We start from the raw sequence: 12571 nt of genomic DNA, 5'->3' as shown, positions 1-12571 counted from the left end.
CTCGTCGGCCGATAAAACTTCGGCCGTTTTGCAGGATCTTGCGTTTTTCGGCAATAGATTCGATGAAGTTAGCACAACCAGTAAAAATATTAGAGGCAGCCCGCAAAACCTTCCCTTCGGCGCTATATCTACGGGTCCAGTCGGGATTTAGGGTTACCAAACCCTATGCCTCTGCCTCAAAATCGCCTGCTCCGTCGGTAGCCATCCCGGCCTCTGGCGACAAGTCCAACCTTAATTCCGCTAATTTTTCTCCTACATGGCCGGTGTTGCTCACGGGCGTGGCGTCCGTGGTGGGTCGCCGCCGCACAAACTTGCTCGGGACGAAACGGAGGCTGGCAGCTCCAGCAGGCCCGTAGTCGAGCCATGGCGGCCAGAGAAGGCACATGACCGTGGCCACCTCTCCAGCAGTGCTGGGTGTTCCCCTTGGAACGACTTCAATGAGCTCCATGACACCCTTTCCCCGCACATCCTGAGGTTCAGGGAGGCGGATGCGGAGCCAGAGCTCAGTGCCATGGAGCGATAGTGGCGCCCGGAGAAGAAGGTGTCGTCGACCGTCTCACTGCCGTAAAGAAGGATCACGCCTATGCCAACGCATGCCGCAAGTCTATGGAGAAGTTCTTCCTCCATGCCGAGGTTTAATTTGTAGCATGAACTATGTATTTGCTGTGTACGAACTCGAGTTGTGTGATGAACTATTTGTAGCTCGAGTTGGTTTTTAAATTTATAGTACAAATTATACCGGATATGTTTTGCGGGGACCTTCACGTTCCCGCAAAATTGTTTTAGGAGGAACCCTATAAAATGATTTTGATGTACGAGATTTTACCGGATCTTCTAGAGATGCTCTAAGAAAGAATGGGGAATATGGATGCTGATGGGTGGGCCACGCATCAGCCTAACGGCAGAGTCAAACCGTGTGAGTTTTGGTTGCCACGTCATCACTTACAGTGGGTCACACTGCAATTTTTTTGTCACAATGCGAGTTCATAGTGCTTTCGGCAAAAAACTTACCGAAGACTTTCATAAACTGGTAGTGAAATGATGTTTTTCCTTAGAAGAGTGCATTGTTGTGGTTCTTTCTAACAATTTTCTCGTGTCGCTCCCGAGCGGCGACAAGTGGGATGTCCCATTCCAGCGCTGCCACGGTCCTCCTCCCACTTTGTTACCATAATCCGACTTATGTAGTCGATTTCCAGAGGACCGAACAATTACAGCAAGCATGCCACTAGAATTTGGTAACGATGTTCACCAAACACAGTTACATTAATTCCCAGGAATGACTAGGGGCGCCTCTTCCCGAGGCACACTGGCATCAGTTGTTGTCGGCTTCGCTTGTGCACTCGTTCAATTATGTTAGCATATGTTACATTGTGTGTCTACCTTCATAATATATACTAGGTCTAGGATACACATGTCCTTTTCAAACAGGACTCTGTATCTGGTGCGGCGACACTGCTCAAGGTCTCTCGGGCAACGATTGGGCGGCACGATTGTTGTGATTTGGCAGTGGTGCGATCTATGTCGCGGATGTGCAAGCATACCCCGGTGCAGGCTGGCTCAACAGGCGACGTGGATCTGGTTCGTGGTGGTGGACGACGTCCGGCGGCACGCACATATGGGGGGGGGGGGGGGGGGGGGCGACTTGCCTGCGCTAGTGCAAACCATCATGTTGTGCTCTCCTTGTCGGCAACTTGTTGGTGGCGTCGGTCCGTGCCGAGCTCCCATGGTGCTGCTATACGGTTGGATGGATCGGTGCCGATGGCCACTTATGTGGCGGTGTGTGGGCTCACCTAGGCTAAGGCCAGAGGGCTAGGGGTTTGCTCGGCGGCGGCCGTCGGTAGCCACCGGGTTGTGTCCCCCCGGATTCCACCAGGACTGGTTCAAAACGCAAGCATGGGCGCCTTTGGCAGGGGAGACATTGATGCAGACCCGATGGTTGATCCAGGTTAGGAGTGAGAGGGCCTTCCATTCTTCCTACCGTGGTTGGTGCGTTGTGATGTGGAATGTTGGCGATGTCATGCGAGATGGATGCTGGGGTGGTGGCCTCGGATGGCAATACACATGGTTGGCTATGTCTCTTGGTCATTTGGGCTGTAGCGGATGGTAGCTCACGCCCGATCTTTGCTGTTGGCATTGGCGATGCTCAGATCTAGATCTGGAGGCTTGTAATCGTCACGGTTATCCTGGGTGTCTCGCGGTGACATAGATCTAGATCCGGAGTTGGAGGTGACGTTTTCCTTCTTGAGGGCTTTGTGGTGGAGCTGAGGTTTCCAAGGCGTGTCGTGGCATTATATTCATGCATACATGTGTTATCTTTATCTTTCGGTAAAATAGAGCGTGCGTTTGTGTTGTCGAGTTATGTAGGGATTCGTTTTGTCAGAGAACTCCCTCGCTATCTTATATCGTTCGTTCCTGTACTTTGGTTTATGTTTTTTCTATAAAGCAGGACGAGAGCCTGTTTCAAGTAATATACGTTGAATTTTTTTAATACACACCGAACATTTTTGTAATATATATAGTGAACTTTTTATAATATACGATGAACATATTTTCGGTATACACTGAATTCGTGAACATTTTTAAAATTTGGCACATTTTTTAAATTTTGAGAATTTTCTGAATTTTGGTACAATTTTTAAATTCCAGAAACATTGGGGCCGGAAGTGGGGCAGCCGATTGACGCCCGCTACAGCGTCGCTTGCACTGTTTGGCACCTATATTCGTCGAACAGGTCTGGTGAGCCACAGAAAATTGGCATTCCGAATATTTTCCTAAAATCGCCCATTTCCCAGCTTGCTTCCTCGTACAAGAATAATCTTATCAAGCTTCCTCGTACAAGAATAATCTCATTTTCTAAGTACGTCAAAGCTACTGACTACGTCTGGACTACATGACCAGAGCTCAAAATAGACACGTATTGCTTTTGTTGTTCTCGTGAGACGTGTAAGAGTGGAACAACTCAACTCAACTGAGGAATGAAGTAAAAAGTGGAACACAGGGTCATATACTCTTGGACACATACAAAGATAGCTTCCTATTTATAAGGGAACGACGCAACATACGGAGTACATATAGAAAATAAAATCGATGATGTAATAGTTGCGCACAATTACTGTTGCGTTGTGTGTTAGAGTTGTGTCGAATATTATTGTACAAGATAGGTTACAGTTGGACTCTGGGTAGTATTGTGTTTACATGGTATGGAGTCGTCTGAATAGTATTGTATTTACAAGGTATATGGAGTCGTGCCCTAGTAGGATACTTCTATCCTAGCCTCTCATATACAACCAGTGTGGACACACGTTGTAACCTATGTTAGAGTTGTGTCGAATATTGTGTACACGTTGGGTTACACTTGGACTCTGAGTTGTACTGTGTTTAGATAGGATATGGAGTCGTGTCCTAGTAAGACACTTCTATCCTAGGCCTCTCATATATAGCGGGGGTAGACACACGATGTAACATATGCCAACATAATAGCACCAGAACGCGGGGGAAGCTGGCGGCATGTGCCGGCGTCCAGGGCGACCGGGTACGGTATTGTAGCGGTGTCATGGGGAGGAGCGCCCATAGTCAGGCCCCGGGGATGTAGCCATATCGGTGAACCTCGTTAACAAATCTCGGTGTCATGCTCGTGTGATTGCTTGGTCCTCGAATGATCGACGGTATGCCTCAGATTTATTCTAATAAGTGGTATCATGAGCTAGGTTGTTGGGAAGCCGTGGAAGGTTGATCTAGAGGAAGGAAGAAAGCATCAACGGAAGTCTGCAGGAAGCAATCCTAATACGGGATATGTCATCGGCGAGTTATGATGCATGAGCAGATGTATTGGTCGTCTTGTGATCTTTGGTGAAGCAATTGGAAGCGAGCAGCAGAATCGGCGAGTTCGACGGTACAAGGCGAACGACACGAAAATCGGATATCAGGCAGGCTGGCAGCAGTTTTTGGCGACTCGGCAAGATCGAGCAATCGAGATCGGATCGTGGCTGAGTGGTAGCGCTCACAGAGGCTTGTGGCCCAGGTAGGGCGCCAGTGGCTGCCAAGGCCAGACTGTGATGGCCCAAGGCCCATAGGGGTGCGGCTGTGCAGGCAGCCCATGGCTGGGGTGGCGGCTGATGAAGGGGATCGTAGCAGAATTTTAAAATTTTCCTACGCTCACCAAGATTCATCTATGGAGTATACTAGCAACGAGGGGAAAGGAGTGCATCTACATACCCTTGTAGATCGCGAGCGGAAGCGTTCCAATGAACGAGGTTGATGGAGTCATACTCGCCGTGATACAAATCACCGATGACCGAGTGCCGAACGGACGGCACCTCCGCGTTCAACACACGTACGGAGCAGCGACGTCTCCTCCTTCTTGATCCAGCAAGGGGGAAGGAGAGGTTGATGGAGATCCAGTAGCACGACGGCGTGGTGGTGGATGTAGCGGGATCTCGGTAGGGCTTCGCCGAGCTTCTGCGAGAGAGAGAGGTGTTGCAGGGGAGGAGGGAGGCGCCCAAGGCTGTTGTGTTGCTGCCCTCCCTCCCCCCTTTCTATAGGCCCCGTGGGAGGGGGGGCGCCGGCCAGGAGCCCATCTGGATGGGGGGGCGGCGGCTAGGGGGGAGACTTGCCCCCCAAGGCAAGTGGGGCGCCCCCCCCCCCCCACCCTAGGGTTTCCAACCCTAGGCGCAGGGGGAAGGCCCATGGGGGGCGCCCCAGCCCACTAAGGGCTGGTTGCCTTCCCACTTCAGCCCATGGGGCCCTCCGGGATAGGTGGCCCCACCCGGTGGACCCCCGGGACCCTTCCGGTGGTCCCGGTACAATACCGGTGACCCCCGAAACTTTCCCGGTGGCCGAAACTTGACTTCCTATATATAATTCTTCACCTCCGGACCATTCCGGAACTCCTCGTGACGTCCGGGATCTCATCCGGGACTCCGAAAAACTTTCGGGTTTCCGCATACTCATATCTCTACAACCCTAGCGTCACCGAACCTTAAGTGTGTAGACCCTACGGGTTCGGGAGACATGCAGACATGACCGAGACGCCTCTCCGGTCAATAACCAACAGCGGGATATGGATACCCATGTTGGCTCCCACATGTTCCACGATGATCTCATCGGATGAACCACGATGTCGAGGATTCAATCAATTCCGTATACAATTCCCTTTGTCAATCGGTATGTTACTTGCCCGAGATTCGATCGTCGGTATCCCAATACCTTGTTCAATCTCGTTACCGGCAAGTCTCTTTACTCGTATCGCAATGCATGATCCTGTGACTAACGCCTTAGTCACATTGAGCTCATTATGATGATGCATTACCGAGTGGGCCCAGAGATACCTCTCCGTCATACGGAGTGACAAATCCCAGTCTCGATCCGTGCCAACCCAACAGACACTTTCGGAGATACCCGTAGTGTACCTTTATAGTCACCCAGTTATGTTGTGACGTTTGGCACACCCAAAGTACTCCTACGATATCCGGGAGTTGCACGATCTCATGGTCTAAGGAGAAGATACTTGACATTGGAAAAGCTCTAGCAAACGAACTACACGATCTTTGAGCTATGCTTAGGATTGGGTCTTGTCCATCACATCATTCTCCTAATGATGTGATCCCGTTATCAATGACATCCAATGTCCATAGTCAGGAAACCATGACTATCTGTTGATCAACGAGCTAGTCAACTAGAGGCTTACTAGGGACACGTTGTGGTCCATGTATTCACACATGCATTACGATTTCCGGATAACACAATTATAGCATGAACAATAGACAATTACCATGAACAAAGAAATAAACCATTTATTATTGCCTCTAGGGCATATTTCCAACAGTCTCCCACTTGCACTAGAGTCAATAATCTAGTTACATTGTGATGAATCGAACACCCATTGCGTCCTGGTGTTGATCATGTTTTGCTCTAGGGAGAGGTTTAGTCAACGGATCTGCTACATTCAGGTCCGTATGTACTTTACAAATATCTATGTCTCCATTTTGAACACTTTCACGAATGGAGTTGAAGCGATGCTTGATATGCCTGGTCTTCCTGTGAAACCTGGGCTCCTTCGCAAGGGAAATAGCTCCAGTGTTGTCACAAAAGAGAGTCATCGGGCCCGACGCATTGGGAATCACCCCTAGGTCGGTAATGAACTCCTTCATCCAGACTGCTTCCTGTGCTGCCTCCGAGGCTGCCATGTACTCCGCTTCACATGTAGATCCCGCCACGACGCTTTGCTTGCAACTGCACCAGCTTACTGCTCCTCCATTCAAAATATACACGTATCCGGTTTGTGACTTCGAGTCATCCAGATATGTGTCGAAGCTAGCGTCGACGTAACCCTTTACGACGAGCTCTTCGTCACCTCCATAAACGAGAAACATATCCTTAGTCCTCTTCAGGTACTTCAGGATATTCTTGACCGCTGTCCGGTGTTCCATGTCGGGATTACTTTGGTACCTTCCTACCAAACTTACAGCAAGGTTTACATCAGGTCTGGTACACAGCATAGCATACATAATAGACCCTATGGCCGAGCATAGGGGATGACACTCATCTTTTCTCTATCTTCTGCCGTGGTCGGGCATTGAGCCGTGCTCAATTGCACACCTTGCAATACAGGCAAGAACCCCTTCTTGGACTGATCCATATTGAACTTCTTCAATATCTTGTCAAGGTAAGTACTCTGTGAAAGACCAATGAGGCGTCTTGATCTATCTCTATAGATCTTGATGCCTAATATATAAGCAGCTTCTCCAAGGTCCTTCATTGAAAAACACTTATTCAAATAGGCCTTTATACTTTCCAAGAATTCTATATCATTTCCCATCAATAGTATGTCATCCACATATAATATGAGAAATGCTACAGAGCTCCCACTCACTTTCTTGTAAACACAGGCTTCTCCATAAGTCTGTGTAAACCCAAACGCTTTGATCATCTCATCAAAGCGAATGTTCCAACTCCGAGACGCTTGCACCAGCCCATAGATTGAGCGCTGGAGCTTGCATACTTTGTTAGCATTCTTAGGATCGACAAAACCTTCCGGCTGCATCATATACAATTCTTCCTTAAGGAAGCCGTTAAGGAATGCCGTTTTGACGTCCATCTGCCATATCTCATAATCATAGTATGCGGCAATTGCTAACATGATTCGGACGGACTTCAGCTTCGCTACGGGTGAGAAAGTCTCATCGTAGTCAACCCCTTGAACTTGTCGATAACCCTTAGCGACAAGTCGAGCCTTATAGATGGTCACATTACCATCTGCGTCTGTCTTCTTCTTAAAGATCCATTTATTTTCTATGGCTCGCCGATCATCGGGCAAGTCAGTCAAAGTCCATACTTCGTTTTCATACATGGATCCTATCTCGGATTTCATGGCTTCTAGCCATTTGTCAGAATCCGGGTCCGCCATCGCTTCTTCATAGTTCGAAGGTTCACCGTTGTCTAACAACATGATTTCTAGGACAGGGTTGCCGTACCACTCTGGTGCGGAACGTGTCCTTGTGGACCTACGAAGTTCAGTAGTAACTTGATCCGAAGCTTCATGATCATCATCATTAACTTCCTCCCCATTCAGTGTAGGCACCACAGGAACATCTTCCCGCGCTGCGCTACTTTCCGGTTCGGAAGGGGTGACTATCACCTCATCAAGTTCCACTTTCCTCCCACTCAATTCTTTCGAGAGAAACTCTTTCTCCAGAAAGGACCCGTTCTTGGCAACGAAGATCTTGCCTTCGGATCTGAGGTAGAAGGTATACCCAATAGTTTCCTTAGGGTATCCTATGAAGACGCATTTCTCCGACTTGGGTTCGAGCTTTTCAGGTTGAAGTTTCTTGACATAAGCATCGCATCCCCAAACTTTTATAAACGACAGCTTAGGTTTCTTCCCAAACCATAATTCATACGGTGTCGTCTCAACGGATTTCGACGGAGCCCTATTTAAAGTGAATGCGGCAGTCTCTAAAGCATAGCCCCAAAATGAGAGCGGTAAATCGGTAAGAGACATCATAGATCGCACCATATCCAATAGAGTGCGATTACGACGTTCGAACACACCGTTTCGCTGAGGTGTTCCAGGCGGCGTGAGTTGTGAAACGATTCCACATTTCCTTAAGTGCGCACCAAATTCGTGACTTAAATATTCTCCACCACGATCTGATCGTAAGAATTTTATTTTCCTGTCACGTTGATTCTCAACCTCACTCTGAAATTCCTTGAACTTTTCAAAGGTTTCAGACTTGTGTTTCATTAGGTAGACATACCCATATCTACTTAAGTCATCAGTGAGAGTGAGAACATAACGATATCCTCCGCGAGCCTCAACACTCATTGGACCGCACACATCGGTATGTATGATTTCCAATAAGTTGGTTGCTCGCTCCATTGTTCCGGAGAACGGAGTCTTGGTCATCTTACCCATGAGGCATGGTTCGCACGTGTCAAATGATTCGTAATCAAGAGACTCCAAAAGTCCATCTGCATGGAGCTTCTTCATGCGCTTGACACCAATGTGACCAAGGTGGCAGTGCCACAAGTATGTGGGATTATCGTTATCAACTTTACATCTTTTGGTATTCACACTATGAATATGTGTAACATCACGTTCGAGATTCATCAAGAATAAACCATTGACCAGCGGGGCATGACCATAAAACATATCTCTCAAATAAATAGAACAACCATTATTCTCGGATTTAAATGAGTAGCCATCTCGAATTAAACGAGATCCAGATACAATGTTCATGCTCAAAGCTGGCACTAAATAACAATTATTGAGGTTTAAAACTAATCCTGTAGGTAGATGCAGAGGTAGCGTGCCGACGGCGATCACGTCGACCTTGGAACCATTCCCGACGCGCATCGTCACCTCGTCCTTTGCCAGTCTCCGTTTATTCCGCAGTTCCTGTTTTGAGTTACAAATATGAGCAACCGCACCGGTATCAAATACCCAGGAGCTACTACGAGTACTGGTAAGGTACACATCAATTACATGTATATCACATATACCTTTGGTGTTGCCGGCCTTCTTGTCCGCTAAGTATTTGGGGCAGTTCCGCTTCCAGTGACCACTTCCCTTGCAATAAAAGCACTCAGTCTCAGGCTTGGGTCCATTCTTTGACTTCTTCCCGGCAACTGGCTTACCGGGCGCGGCAACTCCCTTGCCGTCCTTCTTGAAGTTCTTCTTACCCTTGCCCTTCTTGAACTTAGTGGTTTTATTCACCATCAACACTTGATGTTCTTTTCTGATCTCCACCTCCGTTGATTTCAGCATCGAATATACCTCAGGAATGGTCTTTTCCATCCCCTGCATATTGAAGTTCATCACAAAGCTCTTGTAGCTTGGTGGAAGCGACTGAAGGATTCTGTCAATGACCGCGTCATCCGGGAGATTAACTCCCAGCTGAGACAAGCGGTTGTGTAACCCAGACATTCTGAGTATGTGCTCACTAACAGAACTATTCTCCTCCATTTTACAGCTGAAGAACTTGTCGGAGACTTCATATCTCTCGACCCGGACATGAGCTTGGAAAACCATTTTCAGCTCTTCGAACATCTCATATGCTCCATGTTTCTCAAAACGTTTTTGGAGACCCGGTTCTAAGCTGTAAAGCATGCCGCATTGAACGAGGGAGTAATCATCAGCTCGTGATTGCCAAGCATTCATAACGTCTTGGTTCTCTGGGATTGGTGCTTCACCTAGCGGTGCTTCTAAGACATAATCTTTCTTGGCTGCTATGAGGATGATCCTCAGGTTCCGGACCCAGTCCGTATAGTTGCTGCCATCATCTTTCAGCTTGGTTTTCTCTAGGAACGCGTTGAAGTTGAGGACAACATGGGCCATTTGATCTACAAGACATATTGTAAAGATTTTAGACTAAGTTCATGATAATTAAGTTCATATAATCAAATTATTCAATGAACTCCCACTCAGACAGACATCCCTCTAGTCATCTAAGTGAAACATGATCCGAGTTAACTAGGCCGTGCCCGATCATCACGTGAGACGGACTAGTCAAGATCGGTGAACATCTCCATGTTGATCGTATCTTCTATACGACTCATGCTCGACCTTTCGGTCCTCCGTGTTCCGAGGCCATGTCTGTACATGCTAGGCTCGTCAAGTCAACCTAAGTGTATTGCGTGTGTTCCGAGGCCATGTCTGTACATGCTAGGCTCGTCAACACCCGTTGTATGCGAACGTTAGAATCTATCACACCCGATCATCACGTGGTGCTTCGAAACAACGAACCTTCGCAACGGTGCACAGTTAGGGGGAACACTTTCTTGAAATTATCATAAGGGATCATCTTACTTACTACCGTCGTTCTAAGCAAATAAGATGCAAAAACATGATAAACATCACATGCAATCAAATAGTGACATGATATGGCCAATATCATTTTGCTCCTTTGATCTCCATCTTCGGGGCACCATGATCATCTTCGTCACCGGCATGACACCATGATCTCCATCATCATGATCTCCATCATCGTGTCTTCATGAAGTTGTCACGCCAATGATTACTTCTACTTCTATGGCTAACGCATTTAGAAATAAAGTAAAGTAATTTACATGGCGTTATTCAATGACACGCAGGTCATACAAAATAATAAAGACAACTCCTATGGCTCCTGCCGGTTGTCATACTCATCGACATGCAAGTCGTGATTCCTATTACAAGAATATGATCAATCTCATACATCACATATATCATTCATCACATCTTCTGGCCATATCACATCACATAGCATATGCTGCAAAAACAAGTTAGACGTCCTCTAATTGTTCTTGCAAGTTTTTACGTGGCTTGTAGGTTTCTAGCAAGAACGTTTCTTACCTACGTATGACCACAACGTGATATGCCAATTTCTATTTACCCTTCATAAGGACCCTTTTCATCGAATCCGTTCCGACTAAAGTGGGAGAGACAGACACCCGCTAGCCACCTTATGCAACTAGTGCATGTCAGCCGGTGGAACCTGTCTCACGTAAGCGTACGTGTAAGGTCGGTCCGGGCCGCTTCATCCCACAATACCGCCGAAACAAGATAAGACTAGTAGCGGCAAGAAGAATTGGCAACATCTACGCCCACAACTGCTTTGTGTTCTACTCGTGCATAGTAACTACGCATAGGCCTGGCTCATGATGCCACTGAAGGGGGTCATAGCAGAATTTTAAAATTTTCCTACGCTCACCAAGATTTATCTATGGAGTATACTAGAAACGAGGGAAAATGAGTGCATCTACATACCCTTGTAGATCGCGAGCGGAAGCGTTCCAATGAACGAGGTTGATGGAGTCGTACTCGCCGTGATCCAAATCACCGATGACCGAGTGCCGAACGGACGGCACCTCCGCGTTCAACACACGTACGGAGCAGCAATGTCTCCTCCTTCTTGATCCAGCAAGGGGGAAGGAGAGGTTGATGGAGATCCAGCAGCACGACGGCGTGGTGGTGGATGTAGCGGGATCTCGGCAGGGCTTCGCCGAGCTTCTGCGAGAGAGAGAGAGAGGTGTTGCAGGGGAGGAGGGAGGCGCCCAAGGCTGTTGTGTTGCTGCCCTCCCTCCCCCCTTTATATAGGCCCCCTGGGAGGGGGCGCCGGCCAGGAGCCCATCTGGATGGGGGGGGGCGGCGGCCAGGGGGGAGACTTGCCCCCCAAGGCAAGTGGGGCGCCCCCCCCCCACCCTAGGGTTTCCAACTCTAGGCGCAGGGGGAAGGCCCATGGGGGGCGCCCCAGCCCACTAAGGGCTGGTTGCCTTCCCACTTCAGCCCATGGGGCCCTCCGGGATAGGTGGCCCCACCCGGTGGACCCCCGGGACCCTTCCGGTGGTCCCCGTACAATACCGGTGACCCCCGAAACTTTCCCGGTGGCCGAAACTTGACTTCCTATATATAATTCTTCACCTCCGGACCATTCCGGAACTCCTCGTGACGTCCGGGATCTCATCCGGGACTCCGAACAACTTTCGGGTTTCCGCATACTCATATCTCTACAACCCTAGCATCACCGAACCTTAAGTGTGTAGACCCTACGGGTTCGGGAGACATGCAGACATGACCGAGACGCCTCTCCGGTCAATAACCAACAGCGGGATCTGGATACCCATGTTGGCTCCCACATGTTCCACGATGATCTCATCGGATGAACCACGATGTCGAGGATTCAATCAATCCCGTATACAATTCCCTTTGTCAATCGGTATGTTACTTGCCCGAGATTCGATCGTCGGTATCCCAATACCTGGTTCAATCTCGTTACCGGCAAGTCTCTTTACTCGTACCGCAATGCATGATCCTGTGACTAACGCCTTAGTCACATTGAGCTCATTATGATGACGCATTACCGAGTGGGGCCAGAGATACCTCTCCGTCATACGGAGTGACAAATCCCAGTCTCGATCCGTGCCAACCCAACAGACACTTTCGGAGATACCCGTAGTGTACCTTTATAGTCACCCAGTTACGTTGTGACGTTTGGCACACCCAAAGTACTCCTACGGTATCCGGGAGTTGCACGATCTCATGGTCTAAGGAGAAGATACTTGACATTGGAAAAGCTCTAGCAAACGAACTACA

The sequence above is a fragment of the Aegilops tauschii genome, chromosome 5 (assembly GCF_002575655.3).
Source record: "Aegilops tauschii subsp. strangulata cultivar AL8/78 chromosome 5, Aet v6.0, whole genome shotgun sequence".
NCBI lineage: Eukaryota > Viridiplantae > Streptophyta > Magnoliopsida > Poales > Poaceae > Aegilops > Aegilops tauschii.
This window is presented reverse-complemented; position numbering follows the sequence as displayed.